This window comes from Nycticebus coucang, chromosome 11, assembly GCF_027406575.1.
Source record: "Nycticebus coucang isolate mNycCou1 chromosome 11, mNycCou1.pri, whole genome shotgun sequence".
NCBI lineage: Eukaryota > Metazoa > Chordata > Mammalia > Primates > Lorisidae > Nycticebus > Nycticebus coucang.
This window is the reverse complement of record NC_069790.1, coordinates 47,714,611-47,738,875: the sequence shown is the minus strand read 5'-3', so window position 1 is coordinate 47,738,875 and position 24,265 is coordinate 47,714,611. Positions and strand designations below refer to the sequence as shown.

General features: G+C 38.2%; 1 long non-coding RNA gene and 1 pseudogene across 1 annotated transcript in view; one reads left to right on the top strand and one right to left on the bottom strand.

Annotated features, from left to right (window-relative positions):
* The window catches only part of LOC128598763 (uncharacterized), a 110,412-nt gene that overhangs the window by 41,798 nt on the left and 44,349 nt on the right, over positions 1-24,265 (bottom strand). The window lies entirely within an intron of this gene.
* Positions 774-1,888, top strand: LOC128598761 (heterogeneous nuclear ribonucleoproteins C1/C2-like; annotated as a pseudogene).

Sequence of the window (24,265 nt, the reverse complement as noted above, 5' to 3'; positions counted from 1 at the left end):
GAATATAACATTAACTAAATCCTATATCAATTTGCTATATAAATGCTATTTTTAAATATATAAAGCTTTATATCATAGCTTTTCCTACATAAAATCACAGTGTATTCTGGCTTTTCTTTCCATTTTATGAAGCACTCCAGGTTATATTTTTACCTTCCTAGCTTACAGAAATAGAAAAAGGTAAGGTGATGTGGAAAAACACAAGGCTGAATAGACTATTTTTTTATTAAACATTAAAACAAATATTTATGTGCCTTTCACGTTTGCTGCTTTCCTAGGAGCATTTGTTTTGCACCAAAGCACAGATGATGTTCAGTGTAGAAAATCACTGATGTTCCTATAGCAAAATGGAATGCATTCAAATGTATTAAATGTATTCAACATTTAATATGTATGATAAATATGCAAAATCACATTACAGATCAAAATATGATATGCATGCTGTTGTCCCAACTCAACAGGCCTAGTTAATCTTGATGCTTCTTAAAATTGAGTCACATAATGGAATTATATTTTTCAGTGTGTACCACAATTTACAGCATAATAATCTCTACAGAACTAAAAAGAACAAACCAAGAATTGTAGCAGAAATAACATGAAGAGCCTGTGTTTTAGGATTTCCTTCTTGTTCATAATGTACTTAGAATTCTTATAGATGCAGTTTTGCATACAAAAGGTGCCAAAAAATGTATACGCGTTTTACGAAAGGAGAAAACTGTATTAAAACTGTAATACTCAATATATGCCAATAACACATGTGAATAGAGGGGGGCCATTTAGTGAAGAGACGAAGACAGAGCGGTTGCAGCCGCATTGTCGACCTCGAGCAGTACTTGGCTTCTTCAGGTAGAATCCGGGAGCAGGAGACTCAGAATCGAATCTCTTCTCCCTCCCCACTCCTGTTATTTCGCTTTGTGAAGAACCTTATCATCAAACGCAATGGCTCGCAATGTTACCAACAAGACAGACCCTTGCTCCATGAACTCCCGTGTATTCACTGGGACTCTCAACACTCTTGTGGTGAAGAAGTCTGATGTGGAAGCAATTTTCTCCAAATATGGCAAAATTGTGGGCTGCTCTGTTCACAAGGGCTTTGCCTTTGTTCAGTATGTTAATGAGAGACATGCCCCGGCTGCTGCAGCAGGAGAGGATGGCAGAATGACTGCTGGCCAAGTTTTAGATTTTAATCTGGCTGCAGAGCCGAAAGCGAATGGAGGAAAAGCAGGTGTGAAACCATCTGTGTGGAGATGTGCGGGTCAGGACCAGAACACCCTTCTCCGTTCCCTCCACTCAGCTCCTCTTTTGACATGGACTATGACTTTCAACGGGATTATTCTGACAGGATGTACAGTTGCCCAGCACTGTTCTCCTCCTCTTCCTATTGCTCGGGCTGTGGTGCCCTGAAAACGCCAGCGTGAATCAGGAAACACCTCACGAAGGGGAAAAGTGGCTTCAATTCTAAGAGTGGACAGCGAATTCAAAAAATGGCTTCAATTCTAAGAGTGGAAGTCTGGAAAGTTGAAAGGAGATGACCTTCAGGCCATTAAGAAGGAGTTGACCTAGATAAAACAAAAAGTGGATTCTTTACTGGAAAACCTGGAAAAAATTGAAAAGGAGCAGAGCAAACAAGCAGCAGTAGAGCTGAAGAATAATAAGTTAGAAGAGGAGCAGAGCAGCAGCTCCCTGAAGAAAGATGAGACTAATGTGAAGATAGAGTGTGTCGGGGGGTGCCTATGACTCTGCTGAGGAGGGGGACCTCCTGGATGATGATGATAATGAAGATGGGGGGAAGACCAGCTGGAGCTGATCAAGGATGATGAAAAAGAGCCTGAGGAAGGATGAAAAAGAGCCTGAGGAAGAGTCATCCAATGGTGAGGATGACTCTTAAGCACATAGTGGGATTTAGAAATCTTATCCCATTATTTCTTTACCTGGGCGCTTGTGTAGATCAAAATTCTCACCAGGTCCTCTCCCCCTGGTACCTTCACCACATGCTCACTGTTGTCCCCAGCCTTGTCCTTCCCATGTTCATTAATTCATATTGCCCTGCGCCTAGTTCCATTTTCACTTCCTTTGATGCTCCTAGTAGTTTTGTTAAGTCTTACACTGTAATGTTTTGCTTTTAATTTTGATACCTCTTTATGACTTAACAATAAAAAGGATGTATGATTTTTATTATCTGTCTCCAAAATAATCTCTTGTCATGCAGGGAGTACAGTTCTTTCCATTCGTACATGAGTTCAGTAGTTGCTTCCCTAACTGCAAAGGCAATCTCATTTAGTTCAAGTAGCACCTAAGAACAGCTTTGAGTTAGAAGTATGTGTTATACCCTATGTAAGAGGGCTAATGTGGGGCAATTCAACACAAATGTAACAGTGTATTTTTGTGAATGAGAGGTGGCATGTCAAATGCATCCTCTAGAAAAATAACTGGTGTAATAGCCTTAAGATTTGTTTCCTAAAGTTGATACTGTGGTTTATTTTTGTGAACAGCCTGATGTTTGGGACCTTTTTTCCTCAAAATAAGTCCTTATAAACCAGGAATTTGGAGAAAAAAAAATATGAATAGAAGTCATGTTTAAGCACAGAAGTCAAATGTGACTTGAGTATTACAATTAATACTTTTTCCTTTTTAAAATATGTATATGTATTTCTGCACCTCTTGTTTCATAGTTATATTTAATATCCATCCTAAGACATCTCCCTGCCCCATGGGGCTCTATTCAATAGGCGACAAGGTCCTTTACAAGGGCTCTGAAGTCCCTACACACTTACTGTTTTCCAACCACCACCACACCCTCTGCTCATTAACCCTCCTACCTCACACCCACCACTCTCCCTGTGTTACTCTCTTTCAGTCTGGTAAAGTCAAACAAAATATACAGACGAATCCCTAAACTTAAAGTGTTTTACTTTGGAAGCAACGATTGCAAGTTGGGACATACACACAGCAGTTGTCTTTGATATGTTTGAAGAACAGAGGGGAAGAGAAAGCTGGGGATTGTGGACAGAGATTAAAGATGGTGGCCGAGTAACAGCTTCCCTGCAACTGGGAACAGCGAGTCTGGGGAGACAAGACTCCAGGCATCTCTGGCCAGTGGGATCTGCCTATAATCATCCCTTTGAGGATACAGGGAGCCAGTAAGGGACTTCTCGACCCCAAGAGGAGGACAAAAACAGTGGAAAACTGGCAAGCGGTTGCGTGTGTTCGATCGACCTAATCATGCTGGCAACCATAAGTACAAGCAGCAGTGAGACTGCAAACCGGAAAGGCCTTACCTGTGAACTGTTTCGGTGTTCTTGGACTTGGCACTCAGTTGAATTGCCTTGGGGAGAGCTTGAGCAGGAGTGTGGAGAACTTTGGGCATTGTCTGGGGCCCCAGACTGAGCCACTGAGCTGGGCGCAGGAAGCCATTGCGAAAGAACTGCCCCAGCAAGCTCCGCCCTCAGGGTCTCAGAGCAAGGATAGGGCGGGTCAAAGTAACCTACTGACTGAGCAGCCTAAAGGCGGGGGCTGAGCTGCCTTACTGCCTTAATCCTTAGGGGCAGAGTGAGACGGTTTTGGCACACTGGAGCCTTCGGCTGTTGCCCTGGGTAGAGTGCCGTGATGTCACAGCTCATAGCAACCTCAAACTCCTGGGCTTGGTGCCACCCAGACCTCCATAAGAGCTGTGCAGCGACCTCCGACCAGTGACCTGCACCCACCGGGCTTCCACATTCCCTGACCAGGAACTGCGGGAGCCACACAACCCTGCGTCCTCCCTCCTGTGTCCTCCCAGCTTCCACACTAGCCCGTTCATATAGACAGGGACTCTGGTACCTGCGTGCCCTTTGGAGCCCTCCCTGCCTCTGCGCAGAGCTCTTCTCCTGGCCAGAGACTGCTGGAGCCTTGGACTCTCTGTGCCAAAGTCACTGGGTGCCTGGCACTCCCAGAAGCGTGCACACCACCCCCAGCCCTGTTGCTGGATCTGGGTGTGTCACAAACCGGAGCTGCTTCCACAACCAGAACTCCTTAGCTAGAGCAGCCCCAGAGGAACTACACAGGGTCACTACCTACAAACACCCAGCAACAATAGAGTGATCCCGCTGGGGTCTAATCTTGGAGAGCCACCTCCCCAACTCTGAGGACACCCAGAGGCAAGGGTGAAAAACAATCAGGAGGCGAAATCAACAGAAAAACTCTGGCAATATGAATAATCAGAGTAGATCAACTCCCCCAAGGAACAATGGGGCAGAAACAGCACAACACCCCATGCCTAAACAAATAGCTGAGATGTCAGAAATTGAATTCAGGATCTGGATAGCAAATAAGATCAAATTAGAATTCCAAAAGTTATCTCAAGAATTCAACGGATTCAAAGACCAAATGACCAAAGAATTCGACACATTGAGACAAGAAGTTGCATCCCTCAAAGATCTCAGAAACACAGTAGAATCCCTCAGTAACAGAATGGAGCAAACAGAAGAAAGGATTTCTGACATTGAAGACAAAGCTTTCGAACACTCTCAAACCCTCAAAGAAGAAGAGAAATGGAGAACAAAAACAGACCACTCTCTCAGAGAGCTCTCGGATAATTTGAATAAAACCAATATTCGTCTTATACGATCCCTGAAAGTGATGAAGTGGCTTCACAAGGCACAGAGTCTCTTCTCCATGAGATTATGAAGGAGAACTTTCCAGACATGCCAAGAGACTCCGAAATTCAGATAGCAGACCGTTTCAGAACTCCAGCACGACTCAACCCAAATAAGACATCCCCCAGACACATCATAATCAATTTCACTAAAGTTAATATGAAGAAGAAAATTCTGAAAGCTGCCAGACGAAAAAAAACCATTACCTACAAGGGAAGAATATCAGAATAACTGCAGATCTCTCTGCTGAAACCTTTCAAGCTAGAAGAGGATGGTCATCGAATTTAATCTCCTAAAACAAAATAACTTTCAACCCAGGATCCTGTACCCAGCTAAACTGAGCTTATTTATGATGGAGATTAAATACTTCAATGACATTCACATGTTGAAGAAATTTGCCAAAACTAAACCAGCTCTCCAGGACATTCTTAGACCTATCTTCCATAAAGATCAGCGTAATTCTCCACCACAAAAGTAAACCCACCCAAAAATTTTTTGATCAAATTCCAACTTCCACAGTCGCAAAAGGAATTAAAAGGTCCACTGGTCTCTTGAAAGGCTTATCAATACTCTCAATTAATTTGAATGGTTTAAATTGTCCTCTAAAGAGGCATAGGTTGTCGGACTGGATACAAAAACTCAAGCCAGATATCTGCTGCATCCAAGAATCGCATCTTACATTAAAAGATAGATATAGACTGAAGGTGAAGGGATGGTCATCTATATTCCAGGCATGGAAAGCAGAAAAAAGCAGGCATTGCAATCCTGTTCCCAGATGCAATAGGCTTTAAACCAACCAAAATACTTAAGGATAAGGATGGAGACTTCATATTTGTTAAAGGTAATACTCAATATGATGAGATCTCAATTATTAACATTTATGCACCCAACCACAACGCACCTCAATTTATAAGAGAAACTCTAACAGACATGAGCAACTCGATTTCCTCCACTTCCATAGTAGTTGGAGATTTTAACACCCCTTTAGCAGTCCTGGATAGATCCTCAAAAAACAAGCTAAGCAAAGAAATTTTAGATTTAAACTCAACCATTCAACATCTGGACTTAAGAGACATCTACAGAACATTTCATCCCCAAAAAACTGAATACACATTCTTCTCATCAGCCCATGGAACATACTCCAAAATTGACCACATCCTAGGCCACAAATCTAACCTCAGCAAATTTAAAAAAATAGAAATTATACCTTGCATCTTCTCAACCAATCATGGAATAAAAGTTGAACTAAATAACAACAGGAACCTGCATACCCATACAAAAACAGGGAAGCTAAACAACCTTATGCTGAAGGATACATGGGTTATAGACGAGATTAAGAAGGAAATCACCATCTTTTTGGAACAAAACAACAATCAAGACACAAATTATCAGAACCTCTGGGATATTAAAAAGGCAGTCCGAAAAAGGAAATTTATAGCACTGCAAGCCTTCCTCAAGAAAATGGAAAGAGAGGAAGTTAACTTAATGGGACATCTCAAGCAACCGAAGAAAGAAGAACACTTCAACCCCAAACGCAGCAGAAGAAAAGAAATAACCAAAATCAGAGCAGAATTAAATGAAATTGAAAACAACAGGATTATACAACAGATCAATAAATCCAAAAGCTGGTATTTTGAAAAGATCAATAAAATAGATAAACGATTGGCCAACCTAACCAGAAAAAAAAGAATAAAATCTCTAATTTCATCAATCAGAAATGGTAATGATGAAATAACAGCAGACCCCTCAGAAATTCAAAAAATCCTTAACGAATACTACAAGAACCTCTACTCTCACAAATATAAAAATCTGAAAGAAATCAACCAATACCTGGAAGCACGCCATCTACTAAGACTTAGCCAGAACGAAGGGGAAATATTGAACAGGCCTATATCAAGTTCTGAAATAGCATCAACTATACAAAATCTCCCTAAAAAGAAAAGCCCAGGACCAGATGGCTTTACCTCAGAATTCTACCAAACATTTAAAGAAGAACTAGTACCTCTTCCAAAATATAGAAAAAGAAGGAATATTACCCAGCACACTCTACGAAGCAAACATCACCTTGATACCCAAACCAGGGAAAGACCCAACAAGAAAAGAAAATTATAGACCAATATCACTAATGAATATAGATGCTAAAATACTCAATAAGATCCTAACAAACAGAATCCAACAACACATCAAAAAAATTATAAACCATGACCAAGTCGGATTTATCCCAGGGTCTCAAGGCTGGTTCAATATACGTAAATCTATAAATGTAATCCAGCACATAAACAAATTAAAAAACAAAGACCATATGATTCTCTCAATCGATGCAGAAAAAGCTTTTGATAATATCCAGCATCCCTTCGTGATCAGAACTTAAGAAAATCGGTATAGAAGGGACATTTCTTAAACTGATAGAGGCCATCTACAGCAAACCCACAGCCAATATCATATTGAATGGAGTTAAATTGGAATCATTTCCACTCAGATCAGGAACCAGACAAGGCTGCCCATTGTCTCCATTGCTTTTTAACATTGTAATGGAAGTTTTAGCCACCGCAATAGGGAAGAAAAGGCGATCAAGGGTATCCATCAAGGGTATCCAGAAGAGATCAAACTTTTGCTCTTCGCAGATGATGTGATTGTATATCTGGAAAACACTAGGGACTCTACTAAAAAACTCTTAGAAGTGATCAAGGAATACAGCAGCGTCTCAGGTTACAAAATCAACATTCATAAATCGGTAGCCTTTATATATACCAACAACAGTCAAGTTGAAAAAACAGTTAAGGACTCCATCCCATTCACAGTAGTGCCAAAGAAGATGAAATATTTGGGAATTTATCTAACAAAGGACATGAAAGATATCTATAAAGAGAACTATGAAACTCTAAGAAAAGAAATAGCCGAAGGTGTTAACAGACAAAAAAACATACCATGCTCATGGCTGGGAAGAATCAACATTGTTAAAATGTCCATACTGCCCAAAGCAATATATAATTTTAATGCAATTCCTATTAAAGCTCCATTGTCATACTTTAAAGATCTTGAAAAAATAATACTTCGTTTTATATGGAATCAGAAAAAAACCTCAAATAGCCAAAACATTACTGAGGAATAAAAACAAAGCAGGAGGAATCTCGCTACCAGACCTGGGACTGTACTATAAATCCATAGTGATCAAAAAAGCATGGTACTGGCACAGAAGCAGAGAAGTAGATGTCTGGAACAGAATAGAGAACCAATACATGGATCCAGCTATTTACTGTTATTTGATGCTGACAAGCCAATTAAAAACATTCAGTGGGGAAAAGATTCCCTATTTAACAAATGGTGCTGGGTAAACTGGCTGGCAACCTGTAGAAGACTGAAACTGGACCCACACCTTTCACCATTAACTAAGATAGACTCTCACTGGATAAAAGATTTAAACTTAAGACATGAAACTATAAAAATACTTGAAGAAATTTCAGGGAAAACTCTTGAAGAAATCGGCCTGGGTGAATATTTTATGAGGAGGACTCCCCAGGCGATTGAAGCAGTAACAAAAATACACTAGTGGGACCTGATCAAACTAAAAAGCTTCTGCACAGCCAAGAACATAGTAAGTAAAGCTGTCTGCTTAGACAGCCCTCAAAATGGGAGAAAATATTTGCAGGTTATACCTTGGATAAAGGTATAACCAGAAACCACAGAGAACTCAAACGTATTAACAAGAAAAGAACAGGTGACCCCATCTCAGGATAGGCAAGGGACTTGAAGAGAAACTTCTCTAAAGAAGACCGATGCAAGAGGAGGTGGAGCAAGATGGCGGCCGAGTAACAGCTTCCTTGCATCTGGGCACCATGAGTCTGTGGAGATAGGACTCCAGGCATCTCTGGCTGGTGGGATCTGCCTATCATCACCCCTGTGAGGATACAGGGAGTCAGCGAGAGACTTCTGGACCCCAAGAGGAGGACTAAAACAGTGGACAAAAGGCAAGTGGTCGCGTGTGTTCGATCTGTCTAAACCCGCCCGCAACTGTAAGTTCAGTAGCAGCGAGACTACAAAGCAGAAAGGCCTTACCTGTGAACTGTTTTGGTGTCTTTGGACTTGGCACTCAGTTGAACTGCCTTGGGGAGAGTCTGAGTGGGAGTGCGGAGAACTTTGGCCGATGTCTAGGGTCTCAGTCTGAGCCACTGAGCCAGACGTAGCTAATAGTGTTTGGCTGTGGGCCACAGGGAGCCATTGTGAGCAATCTGCCCCAGCAAGCTCCGCCCTCAGGGTCGCAGAGCTAGAATTGGGTGGGAGCTGGTAACCCAGCGAACAAGTAGCCTAAGGGTGGGGTCTCAGCCGGCTTGCAGGCCTAACCCTCAGGGGCAGAGTGAGACCGGTTTTGGCACACTGGGTAAGTGGATATCAACTTCAGCAGTGATTCCAGTGACAAGGACTTTCCTGGGAAAGCTTCTACTCAGCAAGTTTACAAGTTCAAAGTGCCTTTTAAGTGGGCTGAAGAGAGATTCAGGGTGTCTACCTGCTGGGGTTTGAGAAATCAGCAGCCTCCAGTCGTATCAGAACTGTGATTAACATCTCATACCCCAGAACACCACATAACACCACCAGAACACCACCAGACAATATTCAATAACATATACATACAGCTTTGTTTTTGGTTGTGGTTTTTTTTTTTGTTTGTTTGGTTGTTTTTTTGTTTATTTTGATGTTGTTGATGTTGTTTTGTTTTTTAATTTCAACCTTTTCCATACAGATCCTTTTTCTTTCTCAATTTTTCTAGTTTAATTACAATTTCCCATTGCTGCCTTTTTCAATAACTAGAACTTCATTTTTGCTAGTGTTTCTACCGCTATTATTTGGATTTTCACCCAATTTTATCCCGTAAAGTTTTCTGTTTGCTTGTTTTGGTTTGATTTATAGCATTTTTGTCTTTCCTCTCTACTTGGTGGAGGTGGGGTACTGTGTCTGATCAGGTTAGCAAAGAGCTGCTCACCTCAAGGGAACCACCCAACTGGGGACACCCAGAAGGTGGGGTTTTTTTTAAGGTTCTGTCAAAGTACTCTACTGTACAACTATATTGTCCTGTCTCCCTCTTTCTGTGCCTCTCTTCTTTTTGTCAATATTCCTTTTACCCACCCCCTCTCCTTTCTCTACTTTTCTTATTTTTTTTCTTATCACTCGGTCCTCCTTTCTTTGATCCCTTTTTTGCTCTTCATCCTTCTCACCCTTCTGGTCCTGTAACCCTTAGTCCACAGGCACAAGAACTTAAAGAGCAAGAGGAAGTGAAAGGAAAATAGGGCAAGGAAACAGAAAAAAGAAATCACTCATGAGGAAGAATCAGCAGAAAACTCTAGGCAACATGAAGAATCAGTCCAGAACAACCCTGCCAAGTGACCATGAGGTAGCTACTGCAGATGATTCCATCTATAAAGAAATGTTAGGAATGACAGAAAGGGAATTTAGAATACACATGTTGAAAACAATGAAAGAAATGATGGAAACAATGAAGGAAACTGCTAGTAAAGTGGAAAATAACCAAAAGGAATCCAAAAACAGAATTAAATCAGAGATGAACGATATGAAGAATATAAAAAGGATATAGCAGAGCTGAAGGAACTGAAACAGTCAATTAGGGAACTTAAAGATGCAATGGAAAGTATCAGCAACAGGTTAGACCATGCAGAAGAAAGAATTTCAGAGGCAGAAGACAAAGTTCTTGAGATAACTCAGATAGTAAAAGAGGCAGAAAAGAAGAGAGAGAAAGCAGAACGTTCACTGTCAGAATTATGGGACGTTATGAAGCGTTCCAACATACAAGTTATAGGAATTCCAGAAGTGGAAGAAGAATGCCCCAGAGTTATGGAAGCCATATTAGAGAATATTATAAAAGAAAATTTCCCAAATATCACCAAAGATTCTGACACACTGCTTTCAGAGGGATATGGGACCCCAGGTCGCCTCAACCCTAACCAAGCTTCGCCAAGACACATTGTGATGAACCTCTCCAAAGTCAAGACAAAAGAAAAGATTCTGCAAGCTGTCAGGAGTAAGGGTCAGTTGACCTACAGGGGCAAATCCATCAGAGTGACCGCAGACTTCGCTAAAGAAACTTTCCAAGCAAGAAGACAATGGTCATCTAGCTTTAATATATTTAAACAGAACAATTTCCAGCCCAGAATTGTGTACCCTGCTAAGCTAAGCTTAAAAATTGACGGAGAAATCAAATCATTTACGGATATACAAACATTGAGGAAATTCGCCACAACAAGACCAGCTCTACAGGAAATACTTCAACCTGTTCTGCACACTGACCACCACAATGGATTAGCAGCAAACTAACAACTCAGAAATTAAACGACAGAACCTAACCTCCACACTGATGCAAAAGATAAAACTAAGCAATGGACTCTCACAAAATAAGACGAATAGAATACTACCACACTTATCAATTATCTCAATAAATGTTAAAGGCTTGAATTCCCCACTGAAGAGACATAGATTGGCTGACTAGATTAAAAAACACAAGCCATCCATTTGCTGTCCGCCAGAAACACACCTGGCTTCAAAAGACAAATTAAAGCTCCGAGTCAAGGGTTGGAAGACAATTTTTCAGGCAAACGGAATTCAGAAGAAAAGAGGAGTTGCAATCTTATTTTCAGATACATGTGGATTTAAAGCAACTAAAGTCAAAAAAGACAAACATGGTCACTTTATAAAGATGGTCAAGGGAAAAATACAACAAGAAGACATTTCAATTCTAAATATCTATGCACCCAATTTAAATGCTCCCAGATTCCTGAAACAGACCTTACTCAGTCTGAGCAACATGATATCTGATAATACCATAATAACAGGGGACTTTAACACTCCTCTTACAGAGCTGGACAGATCCTCTAAACAGAAATTAAACAAAGATATAAGAGATTTAAATGAGACCCTAGAACAACTGTGCTTGATAGACGCATATAGAACACTCCACCCCAAAGATAAAGAATATACATTCTTCTCATCACCCCATGGAACATTCTCCAAAATTGATCATATCCTGGGACACAAAACAAATATCAACAGAATCAAAAGAATTGAAATTTTACCTTGTATCTTCTCAGACCATAAGGCACTAAAGGTGGAATTCAACTCTAACAAAAATGCTCAACCCCACCCAAAAGCATGGAAATTAAACAATCTTCTGTTGAATAACAGATGGGTACAGGAAGAAATAAAACAGGAAATCATTAACTTCCTTGAGCATAACAACAATGAAGACACAAGCTACCAAAACCTGTGGGATACTGCAAAAGCAGTTTTGAGAGGAAAATTTGTTGCTTTAGATGCCTACATTCGAAAAACAGAAAGAGAGCACATCAACAATCTCACAAGAGATCTTATGGAATTGGAAAAAGAAGAACAATCTAAGCCTAAACTCAGTAGAAGAAAAGAAATATCCAAAATCAAATCAGAGATCAATGAAATTGAAAACTAAAGAATCATTCAGAAAATTAATGAAACATGGAGTTGGTTTTTTGAAAAAATAAATAAAATAGATAAACCATTGGCCAGACTAACGAGGAATAGAAAAGTAAAATCTCTAGTGACCTCAATCAGAAATGATAAAGGGGAAATAACAACTGATCCCACAGAGATACAATAGATCATCTCTGAATACTACCAGAAACTCTATGCCCAGAAATTTGACAATGTGAAGGAAATGGATCAATATTTGGAATCACACCCTCTCCCTAGACTCAGCCAGGAAGAAATAGAGCTCCTGAACAGACCAATTTCAAGCACTGAGATCAAAGAAACAATAAAAAAGCTTCCAACCAAAAAATGCCCTGGTCCAGATGGCTTCACTCCAGTATTCTATCAAACCTTCAAGGAAGAGCTTATTCCTGTACTGCAGAAATTATTTCAAAAAATTGAGGAAGAAGGAATCTTCCCCAACACATTCTATGAAGCAAACATCAACCTGATACCAAAACCAGGAAAAGACCCAACCAAAAAGGAGAATTTCAGACCAATCTCACTCATGAATATAGATGCAAAAATTCTCAACAAAATCCTAGCAAATAGATTACAACTTATCATCAAAAAAGTCATACATCATGATCAAGTAGGCTTCATCCCAGGGATGCAAGGCTGGTTTAACATACACAAGTCCATGAATGTTATCCACCGTATTAACAGAGGCAAAAATAAAGATCACATGATCCTCTCAATAGATGCAGAAAAAGCATTTGATAAAATCCAGCATCCTTTTCTAATTAGAACACTGAAGAGTATAGGCATAGGTGGCACATTTCTAAAACTGATTGAAGCTATCTATGACAAACCCACACCCAATATTTTACTGAATGGAGTAAAACTGAAAGCTTTTCCTCTTAGAACTGGAACCAGACAAGGTTGTCCTCTGTCACCTTTACTATTCAACATAGTGCTGGAAGTTCTAGCCAATACAATTAGGCAAGACAAGGGAATAAAGGGAATCCAAATGGGATCAGAGGAGGTCAAACTCTCCCTCTTTGCTGACAACATGATCTTATACTTAGAGAACCCCAAAGACTCAACCACAAGACTCCTAGAAGTCATCGAAAAATACAGTAATGTTTCAGGATATAAAATCAATGTCCACAAGTCAGTAGCCTTTGTATACACCAATAACAGTCAAGATGAGGAGCTAATTAAGGACACAACTCCCTTCACCATAGTTTCAAAGAAAATGAAATACCTAGGAATATACCTAACGAAGGAGGTGAAGGACCTCTATAAAGAAAACTATGAAATCCTCAGAAAGGAAATAGCAGAGGATATTAACAAATATAAGAACATACCATGCTCATGGATGGGAAGAATCAACATTGTTAAAATTTCTATACTTCCCAAAGCAATCTACCTATTCAATGCCATCCCTATCAAAATACCAACATTGTACTTTCAAGATTTGGAGAAAATGATTCTGTGTTTTGTATGGATCCGGAAATAACCCCGTATAGCTAAGGCAGTTCTTAGTAATAAAAATAAAGCTGGGGGCATCAGCATACCAGATTTTAGTCTGTACTACAAAGCCATAGTGGTCAAGACAGCATGGTACTGGCACAAAAACAGAGACATAGACACTTGGAATTGAATTGAAAACCAAGAAATGAAACTAACATCTTACAACCACCTAATCTTCGATAAACCAAACAAGAACATACCTTGGGGGAAAGACTCCCTATTCAATAAATGGTGTTGGGAGAACTGGATGTCTACATGTAAAAGACTGAAACTGGACCCACACCTTTCCCCACTCACAAAAATTGATTCAAGATGGATAAAGGACTTAAATTTAAGGCATGAAACAATAAAAATCCTCCAAGAAAGCATAGGAAAAACACTGGAAGATATTGGCCTGGGGAAAGACTTCATGAAGACGACTGCCATGGCAATTGCAACAACAACAAAAATAAACAAATGGGACTTCATTAAACTGAAAAGCTTCTGTACAGCTAAGGAGACAATAACCAAAGCAAAGAGACAACCTACACAATGGGAAAGGATATTTGCATATTTTCAATCAGACAAAAGCTTGATAACTAGTATCTATAGAGAACTCAAATTAATCCACATGAAAAAAGCCAACAATCCCATATATCAATGGGCAAGAGACATGAATAGAAACTTCTCTAAAGATGACAGATGAATGGCTAACCAACACATGAATAAATGTTCATCATCTCTTTATATTAGAGAAATGCAAATCAAAACAACCCTGAGATATCATCTAACCCCAGTGAGAATGGCCCACATCACAAAATCTCAAAACTGCAGATGCTGGCGTGGATGTGGAGAGAAGGGAACACTTTTACACTGCTGGTGGGACTGCAAACTAGTACAACCATTCTGGAAGGAAGTATGGAGAAACCTCAAAGCACTCAAGCTAGACCTCCCATTTGATCCTGCAATCCCATTACTGGGCATCTACCCAGAAGGAAAAAAATCCTTTTATCATAAGGACACTTGTACTAGACTGTTTATTGCAGCTCAATTTACAATCGCCATGATGTGGAAACAGCCTAAATGCCCACCAACCCAGGAATGGATTAACAAGCTGTGGTATACATATACCTTGGAATACTATTCAGCCATTAAAAAAATGGAGACTTTACATCCTTCGTATTAACCTGGATGGAAGTGGAAGACATTATTCTTAGTAAAGCATCACAAGAATGGAGAAGCATGAATCCTATGTACTCAATTTTGATATGAGGACAATTAATGACAATTAAGGTTATGGGGGGGAGCAGAAAAAGGGATGGAGGGTGGGGGGTGGGGCCTTGGTGTCTGTCACACTGGGGGCAAGACATGATTGCAAGAGGGACTTTATCTAACAATTGCAATCAGTGCAACCTGGCTTATTGTACCGTCAATGAATCCCCAACAATAAAAAAAAAAAAAAAAGAAGACCAATGCAAGATCTGCAAACACATGAAAAAAAGCTCATCATCCTTAATCATCAGAGAAATGCAAATCAAAACTAGTCTGAGATATCACCTAACCCCAGTAAGTGTAGCCCACATAACAAAATCCCAAAACCAGAGATGTTGGCGTGGATGTGGAGGAAAGGGCACACTTCTACACTGCTGGTGGGAATGCCCACTAATACGTCCCTTCTGGAAAGGTGTTTGGAGAATACTTAGAGACCTAAAAATAGACCTGCCATTCGATCCTATAATTCCTTTACTAGGTTTATACCCAGAAGACCAAAAGTCACAATATAACAAAGACATCTGTACCAGAATGTTTATTGCAGCCCAAATCACAATTGCTAAGTCATGGAAGAAGTCCAAGTGCCCATCGACCCACGAATGGACTAGCAAATTGTGGTACATGTATACCATGGAATACTATGCAGCCTTAAAGAAAGATGGAGACTTTACCTCTTTCATGGAACATATTCTTCTTAGCAAAGTATCTCAGGAATGGAAGAAAAAGTATCCAATGTACTCAGCCCCACTATGAAGCTAAATTATAGTTTTCACATGAAGACTATAACCCAACTATAGCACAAGACTATGGGGAAAGGGCCAAGGAATGGGAAGGGAGGTGGGAGGTTTTGGTGGAGGGAGGGTAATGGGTGGGGCCACATCTATGGTGCATCTTAGAATGGGTACAGGCAATTGCACTAATGTACACAGCTATGATTTAACAATAAAAAAGAAAAGAAAAAATAAAAATAATTTTTCTTGATCAACAATTTAAAAAAAAAAGAAAGCTGGGGTTTTTATCAAAAGGAGAAATATTAAATATAGTTTTGAAAGAAAGTTTACAGGCAGGAGTAAAATTTGGGAGAGCTGGCAAGACATGACTGGTGAGTGATGGTGGTGAGTGAAATTAGTCTTAATGTCCTACCACGTGTTTCAGTAGGTATGAGATAAAACTAATTTCTGATTACAGTAGGGAATTGCAGTTGCCAGGCTTGTAGATATACATTCGTAGAGCAATGTGTGATGAGCACTGTCCCCCTTCCCCCAGTCTCTTGACTGTTTTAGTTGCATATGATAAGAATGACCCAGTTTATAAGATCAGTTTTCACAAGTCCCACACACCTTCCTGCTATTTCTTGAACATGCCTGGAACAGGAAGGATCATGTTAGAGTTTTTGCTTTGCCTGTCCCTAAGCCAGTGCAAACCAGCAGCCTGAAGGCTACCTGTGGCCTTCTAGGTTCTTAAGTGCAGCCTTTCGACTGAATCCAAATTTTATAGAACACGTCCCTTTGTTTTTCTTAATACATTTTGTTTGTCATTAATATCCTGTTTTATTTTTTAAATGAATGTTATTTAAAATACCAAAGAATAAAATAAGTTTCAATGAAATAAATCTCACAGATTGATTAGCACAATAAGAACATCAGTAAGGTAGGAGAGCTAAATTGATGGCTGCTATGCTCGTGATTTAGTTCTAACTTACCCTGACTGGTGCCACATGCTCCTAAGACTGGTTGGCAAGAGTTTATTGGGTTGAGTACCCCAGTCTGATATCAGCTTTTGATAATGGTGCACTATTATCAAAAAGTGATAGTTGTGAATGGTTGCACAGTTTAACAGTATTTTTAAAATTCTGTATGCTTAATAGACCATCACATCATAGACGACCAGGAGAAAACCAAATGAAGAATACTGATTTTTTAATAATTGGGAATTACCATATTATCTTGTTTCTGCTAAAAATAAAATTTTTTGTTTGCTTTGTGATACTGCAATATAAACATTAAAGAAATTCAATGCTCATCGCTATCATAACACTCATAAGAACCACAAATATTAAATTTCAGGAAGAGGTGTGAAAAGTTGTATTGCAGAAATTAAGATAAAAAGCAAAAGTGAAGACAATTTTTTCAAGCAGCAATAAGACCTGAAAATAATACTGATGATGTAACTTACAAAGTAGCTTATATACTCAGGAAAAAGGGGAAGCCATTCAGTGATGTAGAGATTATGAAAGAAGGCATTGTCAAAGTTGTAGGATGAGCAGACTCCAACAACATTTCAAACAACTGCTGCTCGCAAGAAGAATCATAGCTTATGGGCAGCATGAATTAGCTTTCAGCTTAACAGAACAACATGATGCAGTACTTCAAGAGAAAAAATACAGATTATTCAATTGCTTTGCATTAATCAACTGATTCAGGTTTTATACCTCATTCAAGTCATAAAGGAAGATTTTCTTTGCTATGAAGAATTATTTGCTTTGGGCACTCTTGTGAACAGAATCCAGGAAATAGGTATCTTTACAAACTTTCGAGATAAATGTCATGAAGTTGGATCGAATTTGGTAAGTTTAGTGAGTGTATGTACAGTCAGTGCACATTCCACGACAAAAAACAAACAAACAAACAAACAAACAAAACTGAAGGGCTTATTGCACTGCTAAAAAAAAAAAAAAAGTATTAATAGACCCAGATGCTCTCATTTCTTTTCATTGTATCTTGCATTAGCAAAATCTCTGTGCTAAAGCTATTATTTTATGTGACACTTTGCAACAAGTTATAATAACTATAACTATTCCTGAAAAATATAACACAGCATTGGCAGTTTGGTAAGATGCTAAAGTTGAACAATTCCGAGTGGATTAGTACTATCATGATAGTATGTTCCCTATCTCAGGGACAGATATTAGACAAAATTTTATCTCTTCAAGAACAGATAGTTAAATTTTCTAAAGAACAGAATAAGCAATGTGAATTATTGAAAGAAGATTTCAATAAAAATTCAGCATTTCTATGTGATATAATGTCAAATCAAAACAATTATTTCCTATAAGGTTGAATTAAGTCTATATATGAGGTGTGGCAAGAAATCCAAGCATTTTAAGAAAAACTTTTTCCAAAACACTGCAAAAGGACATTTCAGATAAATATTTTCCCCAGTTAGCAAATGTCACTGATGAGCAGGATGATATGTGCAAATGATTTGAAGAATATGCACCTATTACAGATCTGTTAATTGGAGAATGCAAAGTCAGTCTCACCGACTTTTTTTCTTTTTTTTCAGATTAATGTGAAGGTACAAACATTTAGGCTATAATGTTTGCATTTGGTTAGGTAGAGTCCCTTTTGTAGTTGTGTCCCACACCCAGGAGATATGCCAAATACCCTTATATTGTGCCCATTAAATGGGAGTACACAAATCCCCCTCCTTCTTCCCCTCTAACTCTTGTCTCCTTCCCTTTCCCCCCAAATTAAATTGAATCGAGTTCTCTCTTGTGTGGGCATGTATTAGATTGTCTACTCACTTCATATTAGTATTTAGTACACTGGAGACTTGCTTTGCCATTCTTGTGATACTTTACTAAGAAAAATGTATTTCAACACAATCCACGTTAATACAAAAGATGTAAAGTCTTCATATTTTTTAATGGCTGAATAGTATTCCATGGTGTACATATACCATAGTTTATTAACCCATTAATGGTTTGTGGTAATTTAGGTTGTTTCCACATCTTGGTGACTGTAAATTGAGCTGCAATAAATAAATCTAGTGAAAATTCCCTTATAATAAAATGATTATTTTTCTTTTGGATAGATGCCTAGTAATGAGATTGGAAGATCAAATGGAAGGTCTCTTTTTGAATTCTTTGAGGATTCTCCATAATCTTTCCAAAAAACGCTGTATTACCTTGCAACCCCACCAACAGGGTAAAAGTGTCTCCTTCTCTTCAGCCATTACCTGCAGCTTTTGGATTTTATGATGTGGGCTATTCTCACTGGGATTAGGGTAGTTTTGATTTGCATCTCTCTGATGGTAAGGGATGATGAGCATTTTTTTATATGTTTGTTAGCCATCGATCTGTCTTCTTCATTCTGTTCACCTCCCTTGACTACTGATGGATTGTTTGCCCTTTTTTTGTTGATTACTTAGAGATTTTTGCAGATTCTAGTTATAAAACCTTTGTCAGATTAACAACATGAGAATATCTTTTCCCATTCTGAAGTTTATCGATTTGCTTTATTTGGTGCGTACTTAGCTTTGCAGAAGATTTTTGGCTTAATTAAATACCAATTGCTTATATTTGTTGTTGTTGTTGCAATTATCACTGCAGTCTTCTTCCGTTCTTCCCAAATCAATCTATAGATTCAGTGCAATCCCCGTTAAATACCATCATCATACTTTTAAGATTTGGAAAAAATAATTCTTCACTTTGTATGGAATCAGAAGAAACCCCATATAGCCAAGGCAATTCTGAGTAATAAAAACAAAGCTGGGGGTATCACTCTACCAGACTTTGGCTACACTACAAGGCCATAGTGATCAAAACAGCATGGTATTGGCACAAAAATAGAGACATTGAAATTTGGACCAGAATAGAAAACCATGAGATGAAATTAACATCTTATAGCCAGCTGATATTTGATAAACCAAACAAGAAAATACACTGGGGAAAAGAATCCCTATTCAATAAATGGTGTTGGGAGAACTGAATACCACATGTGAAAGACTGAAATTGGACCCACACCTCTCACCACTTACAAAAATTGACTCAAGTTGAATAAAAGATTTAAATCTAAGGCATGAAATAATAACAATCCTCGAGGAAAGTGTGGGGAAAACACTTGAAGATCATCAGCCTGGGGAAAGACTTCATGAAGAAGACTTCCATAGCAATTGCAACAACAATAAAGATAAACAAATGGTAGTTAATTAAACTGAAAACTCTCTGTACAACTAAGGAGACAACAACCAAATAGACAACCTTCAGAATTGGAAAAGATATTTGCATGTTATAAATCAGACAAAATCTTGATAACTAGGATTTATAGAGAACTCAAATTAATCAATAAAAAAAAAGGCAACAATCCCCTATATCAATGGGCAAGTGAGATGAATAGCACCTTCTGTAAAGAAGACAGATGAATGGCTAACAAACATCTGAAAAAATGCTCATCATCCCTAATTATCAGAGAAATGCAAATCAAAACTACCCTAAGATATCACCTAACCCCAGTGAGAATGGCCCACATCACAAAGTCTCAAAGCTGCAGATGCTAGTGTGGAAGTGGAGACATGGGAACACTTTTACACTGCTGGTGGGACTGAAAATTAATACAAACTTTTTGTAAGAAGTATGGAGAATCCTCAAAGAACTCAAACTAGACCTCCCATTTGATCCTGCAATCCTATGACTGGGAATCCACATAGAATAAAAAAAATGCTTTCATCATAAAGACTTTGTACTAGACTGTTTACTGCAGCTCAATTTACAATCACCAAAATGTGGAAATAGCTTAAATGCCCACCAACCCAGGAATGGATTAACAAGCTGTGGTATATGTACACCATGGAATACTACTCAGCCACTAAAAAAGATGGAGACTGACATCTTTTGTATTAACCCGGATGGAGGCGCAACACATTATTCTTAGTAAAGCATCACAAGAATGGAGAAGCAAGAACCCAATGTACTCAATTCTAATATTAAGGCAGTAGATGAGCTAATACAAGGGGGCATAGGGAAATGAGGGAGCAGCTAATGTGGAAGAGGGAGGGAGGTGGGGGTCCGGGTGTATGGCACACCTCTTGGGGGCAGGACACAATTATAAGAGTGTCTTTACCTAACAAATGCAATCAGTGTAAACTAATTCTTTGTACCCTAAATGAATCCCAAACAATAAAAAAGAATACACACTGTATGACTATATGGAAGAAGTAAGTTCTAGTGTTCAATAGCACTATAGAATAACTGTAATCACCAATTTACTGTATATCGTCAAATTGCTAGAAGAGTGGATTTTGAATGTTCCCACACTAAGAAACAGTAAATGTTCAAAGTAATGGATACGTTAATTAACCGATTAATCATTATAAATTGCAAACATATATCTAAATATTACACTACCCCCCATAAATTCATATAATTATGTGTCAATTAAAAATAATAAAAGCTTCACATATACCCTTGTAAGATGCACCGCTGGTGTAATCCCACCAATTCCCTTCCTTCTACCCACCTCCCCCCTCCCTCCCCTCCCTTTCCCCCTTCCCCTATTCTTAGGTTGTAACTGGGTTATAGCTTTCATGTGAAAACCCTAAATTAGTTTCATAGTAAGGCTGAGTACATTGGTACTTTTTCTTCCATTCTTGAGATACTTTACTAAGAAGAATATGTTCCAGCTCCATCCATGTAAACATGAAAGAGGTAAAGTCTCCATCTTTCTTTAAGGCTGCATAATATTCCATGGTGTACATATACCACAATTTATTAATCCATTCATGGATCAATGGGCACTTGGGCTTCTTCCATGACTTAGCAATTATGAATTGGTAAACGGTCTTTGAACCTAGTGAATGATGCCCCATGATTATATCAATGTACACAGCTATGATTTAATAAAAAAAAAAGAAAAAGAAAAAAAGGAAATAAAAATTATCTTTGTTCAAGGTGTACAGTGTGATTGTTTGCTATATATGTACACTGTATAATGATTACCTCAATAAAATGAATACATCTTCACTAAAAAAAAATAAAATAAAATAAAAAAAGCAAAAAATTAAATTAAATTGAAACATATACAATAAACAGGATAAATTTCAACAAAGAGGTACACATGAATGAAGGGAACACAATACAAAAACCCACAGGTGGAATGCCATTTAAAACACAGAGGATTGAATCTATGCTTCCATAAGCCAAGAAATGCCTGAGAGTACCAAAAGAGATCCTCAGGAGTGAGGCATAAAGTAGTTCCTACCCTAATACCCTGATACCTTCAGAGGGAACGGGGCCTTGCCAACACCTTGACTTCAGACTGCTGGTCTCTAGAACTTAAGAGAATAAATCGTTCTTATTGTAGGATCCCAACTATATGGTACTTACTGTGACCCAAGGAGGGTATACATGCCTCTTAATCTAAGGGAGAATATGCAATAGAAACAAACAAAAAGACGAGAGATGTTATTATTTTAAAGTTTGCTTCTTTCTTTAATTTAATACTCAGGAAACAGAAATTATTTTTCTATTCAGACATAATTTTTAGAATAGTTTTACAAAAAAAATCCCCAGAGAATATAGTACCAAAAATTGCAATATATTCTGCACACAATTTTCTCTCTTTTTAGTATCTTACATGAGAATGTTAGATTTATTAAAAGAAATGCATTAAAATTAGTACTTTGTTATTAACTAATGTTCAATATTTATTAAGATTTTGTTAGTTTGACCTAATACCTTCTTCTTGTTTCAGCATCCCATCCAGAATACCACATGAAATTTAACTTTGATCTTCCATAATCTTAATTCTAGTTCATTCAAACTGAAACTCTTTTCTTTGAATGTCATATCTCTGTAGAAATAATAATAAATCTGAAGAAATGAAACCACAGGCATAAATCAATTATTTTCAACAGTAGATCCTAGTGTTTTCCCATATTCTATAAAATGCATATTTTTCTTTTATGCAGAAAAATGGATTAGAGTTTTCCATAGGAAAAGAAAATATAAATTTCAAAGTTTTCTTTTTTTTTAAACTAGAATAATTTATCTTGGACCGTCTTCCAAGGAGAAAAAGGCTTTATGTGATCTTGAATATGTAATAGAAACATATGTTAATGCTAATATTGAGTCAAGGATAACAACACTTGAAGAGATAGACTAAGCCACATCCTGCATATAATTTAAACCACAGTAAATGATGCATTGGATAATATGTATTAATTGTAACCATTCACCAGAAACTAAGTGCAAAATAATGAAAAGAAATAAACTAAAATTCTACTACAAAGCATCCCATTATGATTGAGAAATATTTTTTATAATTCTTTTTTAGCTCACTCTTGAAGCTATATTTGAGAGAAAGTAAGTTCACTCTTTAAGCTATAATTCCTAGCTTGTTTTTGTATGTTTAGCATAAATTTTATTAGTGTAATAATCGTGAGAATGAGTATACATTTACTTCTTTCTCTCTTATTCAGAAATAGCTTCCTTCTTTCCTCTTGCAATTTCTCTTTCTTTCAGGCTCAAACTAATATGTTTCTCTGATTCCTTTTTGTGCACTAAATTCATTTTTAAATTCCTCAGATATTTTAGTCTTTAGAGTAAATACGAAGTTTTTAAAAGTTATGGCGATTACACAGTGTTAAAGAAATGATGGCCTGCAAAGATGTGTGGTGACAGCTCCCCCAGGAAGGAGGAAGTATCTGGATGGAGGACAAGCGGAAACAAACCAAGAATGGTAAAACTGTGGGAGCATTAAGTACACAAATCAATGATCAGAAATGGATACTTGGGATCAAGTCCCCAGGCAAGCTGGCCACAAAGGGAGGCACTATAAACGATGTGGTTAAGTGCATAGATTATGGCATCACACCAAATTCATTTAGAAGCTGTGTGATCATAAGCATCAGTGTTCTCATCAATTAAAAAAACAATATTATCAACCTCATTAGTTTATTATAAGCATAAAGTGAGGTAATCTCTTTCTTTGCACTGTATTTGTGTGGTACATCCTAAACATTCGATAGTAGCCAGCAATTAGTCAAGAGTGGTACCTTGTCGTTGTGGTAAGGCAGACAATAACTGACCCATTAAGTGGCAAAACTTACCCTGGAATTATTTTCTGCATTCTTTTTAAAAAATGCAGCTGACTAGCTGACTGTGATAATCTCTCTACATGTTAAATGAAACAAAATATCCACTATTTCTATGTCTTTATTGATTACACATATTTTCATCTAGAACTGAACCTTTAAAAATACTAGTACCATGACAGTTCTAAAATGTTCATCTTTACCTCTGACATTTTGTAGAGGATGTAATCAACTGGCTACTCAGTTTATCTAGTTGGGTGCCTACAGACTTTTCAGTCACACCTGGGATCTTCACATCTGGGTTCTCATGCCCTTGTGGAATCCCTCCCCCGAGTGGGATCAGAACCCATGACTTGAATATATGAGAAAATGACAGGATGTCACTACTTTAATTATGTTACATTATGTGAGATTCCATCTTGCCAGCCAATGTGCTATACAGTCTTGCTGTCCTTGCTGGCTTTACAGAAGAAAGTTTTTGTAAGCCATAACACTGCAAACAAAGGAGGACTGACAATGGAGAGAGCTCAGAAAAAGACCCTCTACCCAGTAGGTCTCCAGGTCTCAAAGAACCCAGTAAGTTC